The sequence below is a fragment of the Cydia splendana genome, chromosome 14 (assembly GCF_910591565.1).
Source record: "Cydia splendana chromosome 14, ilCydSple1.2, whole genome shotgun sequence".
Classification (NCBI taxonomy): domain Eukaryota; kingdom Metazoa; phylum Arthropoda; class Insecta; order Lepidoptera; family Tortricidae; genus Cydia; species Cydia splendana.
In genome coordinates, this window is record NC_085973.1 from 10,121,061 (window position 1) to 10,137,015 (window position 15,955).

The 15,955-nt window shown below is 36.7% G+C and overlaps 1 protein-coding gene across 1 annotated transcript in view; it reads left to right on the top strand.

The window, feature by feature from the left end:
• The window catches only part of LOC134796789 (uncharacterized), a 285,519-nt gene that overhangs the window by 28,001 nt on the left and 241,563 nt on the right, over positions 1 to 15,955 (top strand). The gene's annotated exons all lie outside the window — the stretch shown is intronic.

Here is a 15,955-nt window from a genome sequence, read left to right on the forward strand (position 1 = left end):
CGTACATTGAATCCTGAGCGTAATGAGGGATTCAAGTGTTAACGCCCAAGACGAAATAATTTTGATACCGTGTGACACATACTGCTTTTCACATATACTATGAGGAAATTGCTATGTTCCAAAATATGTATTATTTGACAAAAAAAAAATAGTATGCAAGAAAGAAAAAATCGCGTACTAGAACAGAAAAGTACAACTTTGATCCCTCCTAGCAGGGAAGAAAAATGCCACTTTGATCCCTCCTAGCGGGGAAGAAAAAGCCCTTTTTCGAATAGGTGATGTGAAAAAATATTTGAAGCTTATCATACGAAAGTACGAATACGTCTGCGTCGGTCCACCAACGCGTGCTCAGTTGAAGACCAAGATACTCTTCGTTACGAAGCGAAACAAGTCGAGCAATCGTCGACTTAAAATACGTACTTGACCCGGTTTATTATACGATTTATATTTTCATATGCTATCTACGCAATGTCAAAAAATACGATAATGGCTAAAGCAAGTGCATGTATTGCGCGTATCAATAAATATCAGATAAAATAACCCCAAGATGGATGTTGCTAAAATGAGTTCTCCTAGCGAAGCGAACATGGGGGCGGCATAGAATTTGCTCACCGCTCACAATGGCCGAGCGCCGGGTAAATTGGTAAATCATGTAATTTCCACCTGATTCACGCGGAAAATAGATGACTGACGTCTGCGAAGGCTGTCTTAGAGTTCTCAATAGCGAGATATATTGAAAAATCAAATTATTGTACGCTACGATTATTTGACCTAGTTACGTCCTCGTATTTAACTTTTGGTTTATATTTTATTTTCGTTTGACCTATTTTCTTTTACAATAGGTAGTTAATTTTTAACAATATTTACACGAAGTAATCTAGGTTAGCTTCTGCGTCTAATTTAGTATGCGTAGATAGGCAGTTATTGTGCTTCCCTGGAAGTTTGAAAAAATTAGACGCAGTAAAGGTGACTTTTATACTTATTATAATCAGGGATGGTACATTGTCCAGCATTTTTGGTGCACGAAGTGTTGTTAACGGAATTGGTATAAATAATTTCAACCCTAATGATTAATTAGCATTTATTACGTTGATAATACCTTAATTTACCATTTCAGTTGAAATTATCTATACCAATTCCGTTAACACCACGCGAATCGATTTGGTGCAGCGGAGTGGTGTTAACGGAATTGGTGTAAATAATTTCAACCCTAATGATTAATTAGCGTTAATTACGTTAATATTAACCTTAATTTACCATTTCAGTTGAAATTATCTATACCAATTCCTTTAACACCACTCTGCTGCACCATAAATGCTGGAAAATGTACGATGACTGATTATAATATAATGTACTTTTCGATTTACCTAAGTATGTAATGTAGCTATACATTTTGTCACTCCGTTAACTGTACTGAACAACTATGAATAAGTAGTTGAATTAAATTGTACATATTAAATATGAATAGAAATGAATGAATCGCTACTATCATTACTTTTAATTAGAAAATAGACTTTGTGAAAAAAAACATTGATTATATTTCTAGAAAATGCAATAATGCAGCACGATGTTCTGCTAATGATTTGAGTGAATTTTAAATATTTTTATTTCCGTATTTATATATACGGATTAGGTATATTACGATTTTTAATTTAATGGAGCCGTAATGCCTTTTGTTACTTTTTAACTAGGTGGTTTAACTTTATATAATATTACGAAAACTCAGGAAGCTAACACGAGCTTTTAAAATAACAAGAACCTACGACGCCAGGCAGTTATTTTATGCGTCCTTCCTCAAATTTCAATATGCCGAGTGCTCTTTTTCCGTCACGACCGCAATCGAAAAGGAACTTTTACAAATACGACCAACTTATCAAAACATCCATTCTAAGATTGAGTTCAGACCTTCAGAGTTGTGCGGATGCGGAACAGACACGACGAGGTTTCAAAATTAATTAATTGATGAAACATCAGGTATTTTTGTAGAAGTACGTTTAAATTAATTGAATAATATTATCCTAACGATACCTACAGTTCAATGAGAGATTCGTCACTATCGGCTCGATTCGGGAAATGAATTAGAAATCCAATAGATATGGAATAGTAAAGATATGTGACGTTCCACGGTAAAAGGTACCTTATGGCGGCTGGCGTCGCGATTCGGGAAATGAATTAGAGATTCACTAGATATGAAATAGTAAAGTTAATATCTTTACTATATCGTATCCAGTTAATCTCTAATTCATTTCCCGAATCGCGCCGTATGAGACATTAGAATAAGAGCGTTTCTTTTATTTTTTGCCATTATGTATATAGTAATTTATACAATCGTGATATAATAGCGAGCTTTTCAGTCGAGTACCATGTTTAGACAACGAAGCTTGCTGAGTTGTCTAAGTAAGGTACGAGATTGAAATGCTTGATTATATCACTATTGTATACAATACTTTTTCTACGCGTCAACAAAAATAATACTTTAAACTAGTAGAATCATTTAGGTAAACAAACCAAAAGTATACAGCTAAGATACGCGAACAGCCGCGATATCTTCATGTCCTTTATACTCGTACGCGACCCGGCCGCCGTGCCCCGCGCCCCACGGCGGGTTGGTCAAGGACACCTTCTCGTAACTCATGAGGCCCTGGTACTTGCTCCGCGCTAAATTCAATTTTTAGACAGTTTTTTCTTGATTTTGGCCACCGTAGCCTATGGAGACTAAGTGGTTTTCGTAGTCAATGGATGTTGCTATATTAAGGGTGTCACATGCGCGTTTCTGACTTATGAACCAATTGTTTCTACTATACAACCTAAAATAAATAATTAATTTGAGCTATGGTTTTGTTACGTCCTCTTGATCGCGGCGAGATGTGATTGGTCAATTTCATTATAGTTGACTAAACTGTATCGAAATGAATATTATAGTTGAGTTGGGAGCCCACACATTAAACATACCCAATTGCAGTTTGGTATAAGAAATTTTAATTCAAGAATTATAGTCGACGAGTAGAAAAAATACATTGTGACCTTTTTTGCCACTTTTGTGTTATTTCTAGTCAGGATCGCGAGCCCTTTTCATCCTTATAGGAGAAAAAAGTGTCCTAAAATTTCCATACATTTTTCAAACTTTCCTTTTTGTTACCACCATACAAAGTATATGGGAAAATGGTAACACAGTAGGGAAAAAAAACTCTGGGACATTTTTTCATCCCATTAGGATTGAAAGAGCTCGTGATTCTGAGTAGAATAACACAAAAGTGGCAAAAAAGGTCACAATATATAAAACTGGCAAAAAAATAAAAGAAACGCTCACAAATGGAGCGTGAGTGATTGTGTAATACATAGGTACTTACTTAGTATATTTTTAGTACACGTTCTTAACTAATTAGTATAATCCTAAATAACGAGGGCGAAACATCCAGATGTCGCTCAGCGACGCTAGGTCTAGTTTCATTACTAATTAGGCACTTGATAAATCACTACAAAAAAGCTGGAAATAGTGCGACTTAAATAAACGAGTAAGCGCTTGATTTTGTTGGACGGAACAACAAAAATTTACTAGCTCTGAGAAAGAGCATAATATAACACAAGCCTTCTTGAGCTTACCGTGGGGGTTTACTAACGAATGGGCCAAAAACGTTTCCCAAAGTATCACATCCCAAACTATGTTTCCCAAATTATCATTTCCCAAAAACATGTTTGGCAAAACAACTTATCGCAATTTTTCAGTTAGCAATAGTCTTTTTTGGCAAGTTATTGTTTAGCAAATAATTACTTGGACAAGTTTCATTTTACCAAGTATTATTTAGTCAAATGTATCATTATATCATTAAGCATAACTTACTTGCATAAAGGGATCTGGGACTTTATTATAAAAAAGTCGGTCCTGGCGCTTCGCCGGCCGCTGCCGCGGCACGCTCGCTTCGCTCGCTCGGCTCGCGCACTGTAAGGTCGCAGTTCTACCTAACACTCCTCCTCGCTTCGCTCGTCATCGTACCTACACCGACCTGCCTTTACAGAGTGTTATGTTAAACGCTCTATCTCCGCCATTTTCAATTTTAGAAAAAAGTATTCCAAGTAAAAGTATCCTATTTTGACGTGTTCTATACGTTACAATCATTTAAAATATATGTCATAATGACACCACTCTCGATGAAAATTTTCCGTCCCAGCTCCCTTTAAAACATCAATCTTTGGAGGCGTCTAACTCGGCCATTTTTTATTTTTGAGAAAATATTTTTCAATAAGATATGCTTATTTTGACGTGATCTACACATTACAATCATTTAAAAATAGTGTTATAGTGACACCACTTTGTCAAAAAAAAATGTAAGTCCCAGCCCCCCCTTTGCTCAAGTCCAACCAAAACGTTTGTTAAATAAGTTTTTGTCCTAATAACATTTGACAAAGTAAAATTTTGCCAAATGATAATTTGACCAAATAAATTATATGCGAAGTGTAACTTTGCTAAAGGTTCCTTTGGGAAATGAAACTATTGCGATAAGTTTCTTGGGAAGTGAAATTTGGCGAAAGGTATTTGGCCCAAACGAAACTACACCTACCGTGGGGCTTAGCCAATTAGTGTAAAATGTCCTATAATCATTTAAATACCTATAGGAAAATGGATGAGGTAGGTATCGTATTTTCTTTATATTAGATATGATTCAAAACAATAAGTCTCAAGTTAATAAAGCTTATATTGCGTTTCACAAAGTTGTTAATAATGTGGAAAAACTAGAAACTATTGCAATCTAGCTTGGTATTAGAATAATTTCATACTGATAGAAAATTATCCAATCTAACTCGAACAATCGTAAATCTGGATCCAATAGGCTAGTTTGTTTGTTTGTATCAATATGTCCGAGCCAGTGTCCGAGGCATTAATATTTCGTGAGTAGATTTGAGCAAACGCCGCGTCTCGTCCATATTTAATGCTGAAAGTGCTCTTTCGTGTAGGTGTTAGGCTTCAACGCAAAATTCGAAGATCTATTTTGGTAGCCCGTTTTATTAGTCTGCTGCAGCGGGGGGTTACAGTAAGGAAATGTTGTGAGAGTAGTCTGTGAAACTTTCACAGTAAAAGTGATGGACGCTGTAATAACGTTAAGACTGTTGAGTCATGCAAGCCTTGAATTTAGCTATGTACACTGCATAATTTTTTTCATCACAATTGCTAGTAAAGGGTGTTGCAACACGTAGACGATGCGGTCCTGTAAATTTCGCTGTAATGTACGTTCGAAATTAGGCAGAAGTGTTATTTACTTCCCTTTTTGTCCTCACAAGTGTGATGAAAAATATTGCGTGTGCCGCGGGCGGTACCAGGAATTATGAACTTGTGGTATTTAAGCTCATTCCACTCGTTCGTAAATTCTTAATACACAATGTACCTACTATTATGCCGCTCGACAACGTCTCCTTTTTCAGGGTTCCGTACCCAAAGGGTAAAAACGGGACCCTATTACTAAGACTCCGCTGTCCGTCTGTCCGTCTATCCGTCTGTCCCCAGTCTGTCACCAGGCTGTAACTCAAGAACCGTGATAGCTAATAGACAGTTGAAATTATCGCAGATGATGTATTTCTGTTGCCGCTATAACAACAAAATAAGTGGGGCTCCCATACAACCAACGTGATTTTTTGTCGTTCTTTGCGTAATGGTATGGAACCCATCGTGCGCGAGTCCGACTCGCACTTGGCCGACTTTTTTATGAATCATAATCTCCTTTCCTGTATATTTATGACAACGTTGGCGTTGAGGGTTCGTACATACATACATCGTAACAAGTTTCTGACCTTCCCTCTGAATCGTTTGGTTTTCTCACTTTAGATACCGTATTAGGTTCGTTAATGGTTAGTTTCCTATTTGTCCATTAGAACCAGATAAAACCGCTCAAGTGCGAGTCGGACTCGCGTTCCAAGGGTTCCGTACTATACCCAATTTTTAACAATCAATTTTTTTTATGTGGAACTTGAATGAAATGAAACATCCAGAAAAAACCCGTTCTAATAGGTTTTCAAATATTTCTAAATATTTCTAATAGGTTTTCCTGTCATCTCTAGGGAAAGAACTATTTCGTGTATTTTATTTTTTATTTTAGACCCAGTAATTTCGGAAATAAAGGGGGGGGGGGGATGGTCGGACAGGCAGACAGACGCACGAGTGATCCTATTAGGGCTCCGTTTTTTCCTTTTGAGGTACGGAACCCTAAAAAAGAAGAACAATAAAAGCATCTTGTTTCACATTATACAATTTAGTGGATTTTAGCGTTTCGAAAATCGAACTTGGTCACTGAATTGCCTATTAAAACCTAGGATCCGATGTTGCCCGAACATAAATTAGTACATATAGCTTCGCAACCATGTACCAATATAAATTTTTTCTCTTGTTAAAATAATTTAAATCTTTTTAAAAATGTCAGTTTTTATTGAAAATTTCGAAAGTTTTCGCGAAGCTAGTTAGAAGTTCATGATTTAAGAAAGCTCAGTGGAGCGCACGAGCACAATGGCTCAACGTAGCTTACATAGCTCAAGGAAGTGAGAGTCGAATGTGTGAGAAAAGTGAGAAGTTAGTACTAAAAGTATTAAGGGGCCAGTGCTTAATTTTCTATCTGCCATGTTTTGGAGTATATTTTTAGACAAAGATATTGACAGATACAAGGTAGGTTAGGTATAGTAGTAGGGTGCTTGTCGTTTTCAGTAAATAACTTTTTCTTATATCACGTTGCCATAGTTACGCCAAAACTCATCTGACTCGTCTAAGTAATTTACACATTTCGAACTTACATTTATTCGACTTTTCTTGGATATGTGGGATTTCGTTATTTGTACAACAAGAGAGTAAAGTTTGATATTTATTCGAGTGCTTATTTTGAGTCCCATGCAAGCTAAAGATTCTATAATAGATTCACGAGCGTAGGGAGCATATCACTCACAGCCGCCATTTTGTAGTGATGAATTTTTTCGTCGATTGCGATTCAGATATCCTATTTAGGTATCGCGCAATTTATCAAAACGCGAATTTAAGGCCGCGTTCGTGTTCTTCCCTCACTCTCCCTGAGCGTAAGCGTAAACAAAAATAAATAAATAATCAATGAGTTCCCTCGAAAATAAAATTGCGCATTTTAGAAGCAATTTTTAAATATTTTTAGCTTTTGTGCATAAATTGTTACAAATTTTTAAAGTGCGTTTTGTACTTCGTGATTTTTTCTACCGGGCGAAAAAGATTCGAATCGATGAAGTAACTAGAAAAAATTCACCAGATTGCTAATTAATTTTTTGACCACCATATTGTGATCTAAAAAAGCCGTACGATTTTTCATAAACTCCGCTCTCTGAACCTATGGCACCAAAAATCACGGGACCCCAACACCACTTGCCTAATTGCGTAAAATACATGACGAACATCTGATACTAAATAACAATTCAATAATTCACAAGTGAATTTATACGTACCCTATTAAACCTTGCCCTGGGGCATGCCCTTTGGGAGAATTTAAGTAGATCGCTATTCAATTTCCTCTGAGGCCGCGTTATGATGCGGCGTTGTGCGTCGTCTAATTTACCAAAACAAGTCTTGAAACGTGAGGATTGACGCCAGTCTATACTTTGTACAAATATATACATTGTGTGGGTATTTTGTGACGCTGATGAGATTGCGGTTAAGCCAAGGGTGTGAGGAAATAATCGCTCGGAGGTTTGGTTTTGGTATCAACTTTTTAAACAAACTCTCTTCAGTCATTGTTCATGTTCATAAGAAAACGCTCGTTAAAATTATTTGAGTTTAAACGCGTTTACTTCAGTGATCTGATAGAGACTTCTGATTCTTGTAGTGGTGTTCCTAAGCATCAAGGAACTCGATATTGCCAGGCTGAAATTGGTATCCCCACCACCGACTGCTTATTTTCCTACTTACAATTGTCATACATTCGACATCGAAAGAATCCCACCTTTTCAATATATCAGACTTAAGTGATTCTAGCTCTCAGCGTAATTGCACTACCTGATTGATATTGATCTTGATATTAATTAAAAGTACGATGAATTTTTTTTTGTTTCCGAACTGCAGTCTAATAGTTATGCACACGAGAGTCTAAAGTGCAGAGTGCCTTATTCTTTTGGCGACAAAAAAGTCGTTAAGACAGCCAGAACATCTAAGTGGTAACAGCAACACTTAACTTACCTTTGGTAACCCTAAGCACTTTGCATTAAGATTTATGAACGGTCAGACATGATGTACCATCATCTCCACGATTGTTGCGCCATTTAGGGCCCTAGCCAGGCGTGGCTCACTCCGCGATTTCGTCGCTTTGCAACGGGTAGCTACAAGTACATCCGTCCCACACCAATTTTGGTGGCTAGCCATAAGCCGCGCGTGGCGCTGTCGCCACCTAGCGGTCATATCTGTCCTAATCGTAACAGACGCGTTTTGTTAGAGAGTGAATCTTCTGTACCTAGTACTGTGCCCTAGCTAAACTGGTTGTTCAATACTTACGCTATAGAATTTCCAATTTAGCAAGAACCCTAAATGGCATAACAATCCCATGTGGTGACTGTACGTAATTTAAACCGATTTTCATTTCCCAGATGGACAACAGACCACAGAAGTCCATTTACGTCCGTAAAACAGAACAATCGTCAGTAATTGTGTCCACTGCGGACGCACTTCAACGCGGTGTTGACGCTGAAATTACCAGTACCACTCATGGTCTAATAAAACATGGTCTTCTATTCCCAGAGTGACACAGGCCTACGTCACAATAACATGGCCGCTATATATAGCGCTATCGCATATTATCATATAGCGCTGTCGCATGATGACGTAGGCTTGTGTCAGTTAGGTGACCTAGAATAGACGGGAATAGAGTACCAGGCGGAGTATATTATTATACCATGGTACCACTAGTGTAAATTTTATTAGATAGCGTGACGCGACGTACGCGTTTGCGTTAAGTGTCATTTTGTACGGGATTTTGAGTTTCTAAAACGTCCCGCTTGGCGCGCTGTTAGAAATCCCATACAAAAATAGACATAACGGAAACGTGAACGCTCGTCACGCTGTAGAATGAAATTTACACTAGGGATTCTGCTATTATTTTTTTATATTCTCTAAACATACTCGATTACTCGTGCACACAGTAGTACACCTAATATCAAATATATCCCGGAGTCTTTAGAGCAAATTGTGTTTGTAATTAAAAAAAACCGGGCAAGTGCGAGTCGGACTCGCGCACGAAGGGTTCCGTACCATAATGCAAAAAAAACAAAAACAAAAAAAAGCAAAAAAAAAAAACGGTCACCCATCCAAATACTGACCACTCCCGACGTTGCTTAACTTTGGTCAAAAATCACGTTTGTTGTATGGGAGCCCCATTTAAATCTTTATTTTATTCTGTTTTTAGTATTTGTTGTTATAGCGGCAACAGAAATACATCATCTGTGAAAATTTCAACTGTCTAGCTATCACGGTTCGTGAGATACAGCCTGGTGACAGACGGACGGACGGACGGACGGGCGGACGGACGGACGGACGGACGGACGGACAGCGAAGTCTTAGTAATAGGGTCCCGTTTTACCCTTTGGGTACGGAACCCTAAAAAGATAAAGATAAAGATATTTATTTGCAAAAATGTAGTGGTAAACATACTAGTTGGACAGTAGGTAATTTAAGTGCGTAGGTACATTTACTTAAAGAAGCATGCAAACTTTCCTTATTAACTAGGTACTAACTAAATATATACATATAAAAAGTTCTAGAACAATAAGAACACACATACTAATTAATTTCTATCCAATATATACAATATATTATCAGGGTCTTCCATAGTTATTTAGTTCGGAACTGCCAAATATATTATAATCATTATTCATCATCATTCATTATTTTCCATTACTTATCATACATATTACTTATTCATTATTTACACATGTCAAATATTCGTCGATTCTATAATAACACTTATCCAAGCAAAAATTATATAATTTGTATTTAATTTCAGGCATGTCAGAGTTTCTTATTTCTACGGGTAAATTATTAAATATTTTTATATATATATATAACATAACACATTGTTAGCAATGCTGTATTTGAGTGGAACGGATAGCATAGATCAGTGCCGTTTCGAGACGAATATATTGTCATTGTTGTCTTTGGGTACATAAAGGCATCAACTATGTATTACATACATGCTTTTCTACCATATTTACTTATACCTACTATTTTCTAAGCCACACTACTTCAACGTTCCATTATCGAGACTTCTCCCTAGCAGTCACAATCGTAACTTCACATGCCTGTGTATATCTGGTTAGCGCAGCTCAATATCACGCATCGTATGCCATTGGTTCGTGATGATAAGCCAATAATATTATATTTTATTTACCCGCATATGAGACTAATGGAGGGAGGATCATAAATCATATTTACGGCTGCTTTGCAACTCGGTAATAAGATGGTTCAGAGTTCAGAAGATTTTGCGACCGCTCATATTTAAAAGAAGTTCCGTGAAACTGCTTACATTTGCGCAAGTTTAATCGCTTGATATGTCGTCAAAACTGAAGAACTGACACTTAATTTAGTTAAATTTATGCGACTATGGCCAATAATTAATACGGGCTGTATAGACCCCAGGCCTATAGCTCGAGAAATATTTGGGATACCTAAATAGGTAATACCGTGAAACTTAAAGTTATACGAAATATAAATTCAGTCAAGCCAAAATGTTTCGATAATGCCATCAACGCCAACATGATTTAAAGTTGGGTAACGCATTTTGCAACTGATTTGTTGACAGAATTAACTTCCTAACCAAATTGAGGAATTTCATTAAAATATTAATTAATATTATGTTGACTTTGGGGAAATGTCGACATTAATCAGTTTTTAGCTGCGTCTCTTTAAATTACCGCTTTTAGTTGCTCGGCAAAGATGTTGATTGTTGACGGGTTGTCTAATTCAACAATAATAAAAAAACATAAGCTATCTCCCATTTTTTACTTGTAAATATGTGTATATACTTGTTAGAATTTAGTTTTAATTTTAAAGGTTAGTTTATTTATTTTGTTCATATCTTTAATTAAACGAATTAGAATTATCCAAAAACAGAAGTGTAAAATTTTTGTCACAAAGGAGAAGATTGTACAACAGCCAAAATATCTACTAAATTTTGATTCATGTTTGCATTCATGTAAAGATACAATATTGAAGTGTAAAGACTATTTTTTTTTTAATGTAGAATTTTGTTACGGACTAAATATGTAGGGAACTTCAGAGTGGCAAAATTAAAGCATGCATCATAGTCTAATAAAACATGGTCTTCCATTCCCAGAGTGACACGGGGCTACGTCACAACAACATGGCCGCTATATATAGCGCTATCGCATATTATCATATAGCGCTGTCGCATGATGACGTAAGCGCGTGTCAGTTAGGTGACCTAGAAAAGACGGGAATGGAGTACCAGGCGGAGTATATTATTATACCATGGCATGCATTATAAAACGGCAGATGAAACACTATACGTTTATATTTCAAGCGTGGCGACACATATTTTCCGGCAGAAGGTGCCTCTGTGTTTACAAATTTACTCTAAATTAGGGAGGGTAGGGTTGGAAATGGCCTGTTAATAGAGATGACGTCGACGCTTCAGAAAGGGTCTTTAATGCAGCGCAAAAACCCGTCTATCCGCAATACTACAAATTGAGGTTGTCAGAATAAGCTAGTGTGTCTGCTTTAGTCCATTTATGTATGGTTCCCGCTAATTAGGCGGAGCCAGACCGCAACTTGCTGAAGTCAAAGAAGTATTTAAATTGCAGTCATTGGCAATATTGGCATTCGTGACGTCAGTCCGTGTCCGATCGGAATCGACCGATTGTTTTTTTGATTCTATAAAGATTCATATTATCTTAAGTGCACTCCGACTTCAACCAGTTGACGGAAATCTTAAATATAGTAAGTGACAAAAATGACGCTTTTATCTTTAATCTGTTCCTTTCTTTTCACTTCTTCCTGCAAAATAGCTTTCAATAATATAAAAGGCAATCACTTAATGAAAATTCTACCTATGATAATCAGACATCATAAATTTTATAGCATTTTTGGTGCAGCGGAGTGGTGTTAACGGATTTGGTATAGATAATTCCAACTGAAATGGTAAATTAAGGTTAATATTAACGTAATTAACGCTAAATAACCAATAGGATTGATATTGTTTATACCAATTCTGTTAACCCCACTCCGCTGCATCGAAAATGCTATAAAATTTACGATGTCTGATGATAATATTATAATATAAGCCATGAGGCGTAACTAAATATAGAATGAAGGAAAGTACCAAAAATCGATCTGGAGACCGTAGTTTGTTATATGAAGTCAGTATTTCATGGATCTATAGTCTACATTTACGTCATTAGGTCATTACTCTTCATATTCTGTGGTTTTAACACTTTTCTTGATAATTTGAAAATATCCGTCAAAAAAGTAGTCCTACGCAAACAATCTGAATATATCAATTAAACCAAAACCCCTTAATCCGTTACGCCAAAATTTTCACATATGCTTATTATGCAGTACAACGGCAGCTGGCTCGAAAACACCCGTCAAATTGTCAACATCAATCATTGTAGAACTTAATTAGAAATTAACCGCATCCTAACCTAACATGGTTATAATATATCACGGAAGTTGTTAGAACTTAGACACATTTGTCTCAGTGAAGCACTTGTATAATGTTTAACCATTTAATTTACAACAGAACCTAAAACATCTTGTTAGCACAAAAAAGTGAAGGCAGCAGGCACTTGGAAGACCGTTGTCAGCATTTGATCATAAATGTCATGCTGGAGGTTCTTAACGAAGATTCGTATACCTAGGTATTATATAAAGTAAGCACGCTATTGTCATAACAAGTACAATTTTATTTCAATGAGTGTTGCAAATTGTAATACTCCTCGGGTTAAACCTGGAGTTACCATGGCTACCAGTACAATTCGACACTGGGTTAACGGTTTAACTGGTTAACCCCGGGTTGGTGGGTTAGTGCAAGTGGCGCTTAAGATCTCCCTAGAAATAGTAATAAATAGGTAGGTAATAATGTTCTAAAAATGAAACTATACCTAGATGAAAATGTAGTCTTGTGCTAAAATTTATTGCTTTAGCGGTCGGTCACTTAGGTACAAGCTTATATATATTCAAATGATTTATTGTTGTTATCTGCTAACCTTTTGATATTCTTGGCGTTAACGAGAGGTTAGCAAGTTAAGTAGGTACATAAATTACCGTTAGTAAACGATTCTTCTTCTTCCTTGCATTATCCCGGCATTTGCCACGGCTCATAGGAGCCTGGGGTCCGCTTGACAACTAATCCCAATAATTGACGTAAGCACTAGTTTTTACGAAAGCGACTGCCATCTAACCTTCCAATCCAGAGGGGAAACTAGGCCTTATTGGGATTAGACCGGTTTCCTCATCATATTTTTCTACACCGAAAAGCAACTGGTAAATATCAAATGATATTTCGTACATAAGTTTCGAAAAACTCATTGGTACGAGCCGGGGTTTGAACCCGCGACCTCCGATTGAAAGTCGCACGCTCTTACCGCTAGGCTACCAGCGCTATTAAACGTTACCGTCAGTAAACGACTATTACCTACAGAATATACGTACATATTTTCAAACTGTTGAAAAGATCCTTATGTTTGTACACTTTGAACTTACTTAACCCTACGATATATACTGCCTAGTGTCGTGCAGTGCGTGGTGATAAAACGTATGGTTGGCTTAAGCTCTAAGCTGTTAACAGACTGGGGTTGCGGGCACCCTACTACCTATTCGGCCCAGCCTAATGTTGCAGATAACCTCACTCTGAGTCAATCAATCGATCCTCAACCTCACCGAACACTTAGTGAAGCCCACAACACATTTAGCACCGAGACCCCACCATGAGTAAACAGGGGCCAATTTGTGTTTTCACTTTGGTAAATGATTATAGCTGAAATGTTTTTCAACTTCGCTTCAGCTGACATGACATTGATTTAAGCACAGAATAAAAATCCTAATATAAAAGATTATATTTTACTTATAATTATAAATTATAACTAATAGAATATTCATCTGATCAGTATTTCAAAAGTGGTCAGAAATATTTTCCTAAATACACTGTTTAAAAGAAAGCTTTTATTATATAAAAAAATGGCTTGTATTGTGCATGAACATTAATTTCCCTCCCACCCTAAGTATTTGACCCGTGCCTCGGGGCACCGTGTCTAATTATAAACATTTAACTTCGTAGTAAAGTAACATTCCATTAGCTAAATTAACTCAGAACTCCGTATTTCTATATGGGTTTCTCTCTGTTCGGATATTTGTGTGTTGGGAAAAAAATGTGCTTGGATTTTTATACATGGCTAGGTAGCTTTTAAGCCGACCACTGACTAACAGGTCGCCGGACGATATCGGCCTGTCAGTTAGAACAAAAATTTGACAGTTCCGAACAACCGTCCGGCGAACTGTTAGTCAGTGGTCGGCTTTATACACTAGACACGTGTAATTTTTCTTAGTTTTAATTTCCTGTAACATTTGTTTAACAAATTGCAGAGACGCGAAAATTACTTATTCTTTGTGGTATACTCGTACTCGTAATGGACCACGGCCGACTTGAATAAATTTAAGATTTTTATTGAGTTAATTCGCTGGATCTGGTTCGATTACTCACGCCTCACGTTTTCTATAACAACTTCTTCAGCCACAGGAAAGTTTTATGATTTGGTTTGTAATTTAGTAAATCAAGTAGCTACTTACTTATTGTGAGATGTGGGACCTGTTGTACTTACTTGTATTTTAAAAGGTGTTATATCATATAGTCTTTGATTCTAACAATTACAAAGGTAGTCCAGTAAATTAGAGAGATGTTTCATCCATTTGAATAGAGTCGTGAAACCTTGTATTGACAGCAAAAGGTACCGTGACGTGCAGTGAAGCGTACCCATTGTGCTTTTGGCTTTAGAGAACAAAGGATTTGTTCGTAAACCAATGCGTTCATGTACACAGTCGTAATTAATATTTAGTTTCATCCCTTTGTACTGAGATGTGGAGACGGAAAACCAGTATTTGTGAAAACTACTATAATTACTATACGTTGCTTTATAATTGTATCTTGACATCAAACTTACTCATTAAATTGAATAAATTAGGATTTGGTACGTACCTGCGGTATATTAAAATTAACACAAAACTACATCTCGACACGAAGTCCATAAGGTCGGATATGAACATCCGACCAAAGTGACATTTTAACGCAACGGTAATAAATAGTGAATAATCTTTCTCACAAACTGACTCTGGTGTTTCTATCATTTTTAGTTTCCGAGATACAGAAAGTGCATAAGGTCAGATTTTATGATTTTCTTTATTTTCGTGAAACATAAAGCATTATTTTCACATTCGTTTTTTTTCATACTTTTGCCTCTCAAATACTTATTTCGATTTTGTCATTGGCGGTAAGTGACTTGAGACTTTAATGTATCTAAATATAGACACATTTTGAGGTGTTCAGTAGATATTACGACGTTTTGCCTATAACTTTAGTGAAACACGACTTCGTTGATCTGAACTTCAGACCTTATGCCTAAAATATTCAAAGTGTTGAATACAGCAAGCTAAAATACAATAAAGTCCTATTAAACGTGATGCTGGACCTGCATTCAACGATTAACAATTCAACCGCTATTAATGGAAAATGTCTGAAAATTGTGTAAAGTTTATATCGTTACCCAGCGTATATTATGGGATCAGCTAATTATGACCTCGTTGTAGGCACAAAGTGGTTCCCCGCATAGTGCCTATAACGTAATTACTCTCAGAGACTGGTCGATCATCTGCTCATTTGCATTTACATGAGGCCGTGATTGCTCCAAGCCAGTCTTTTTACCTATTTATGGAATGCGGGGCATTTAATAAACTTTCATACTT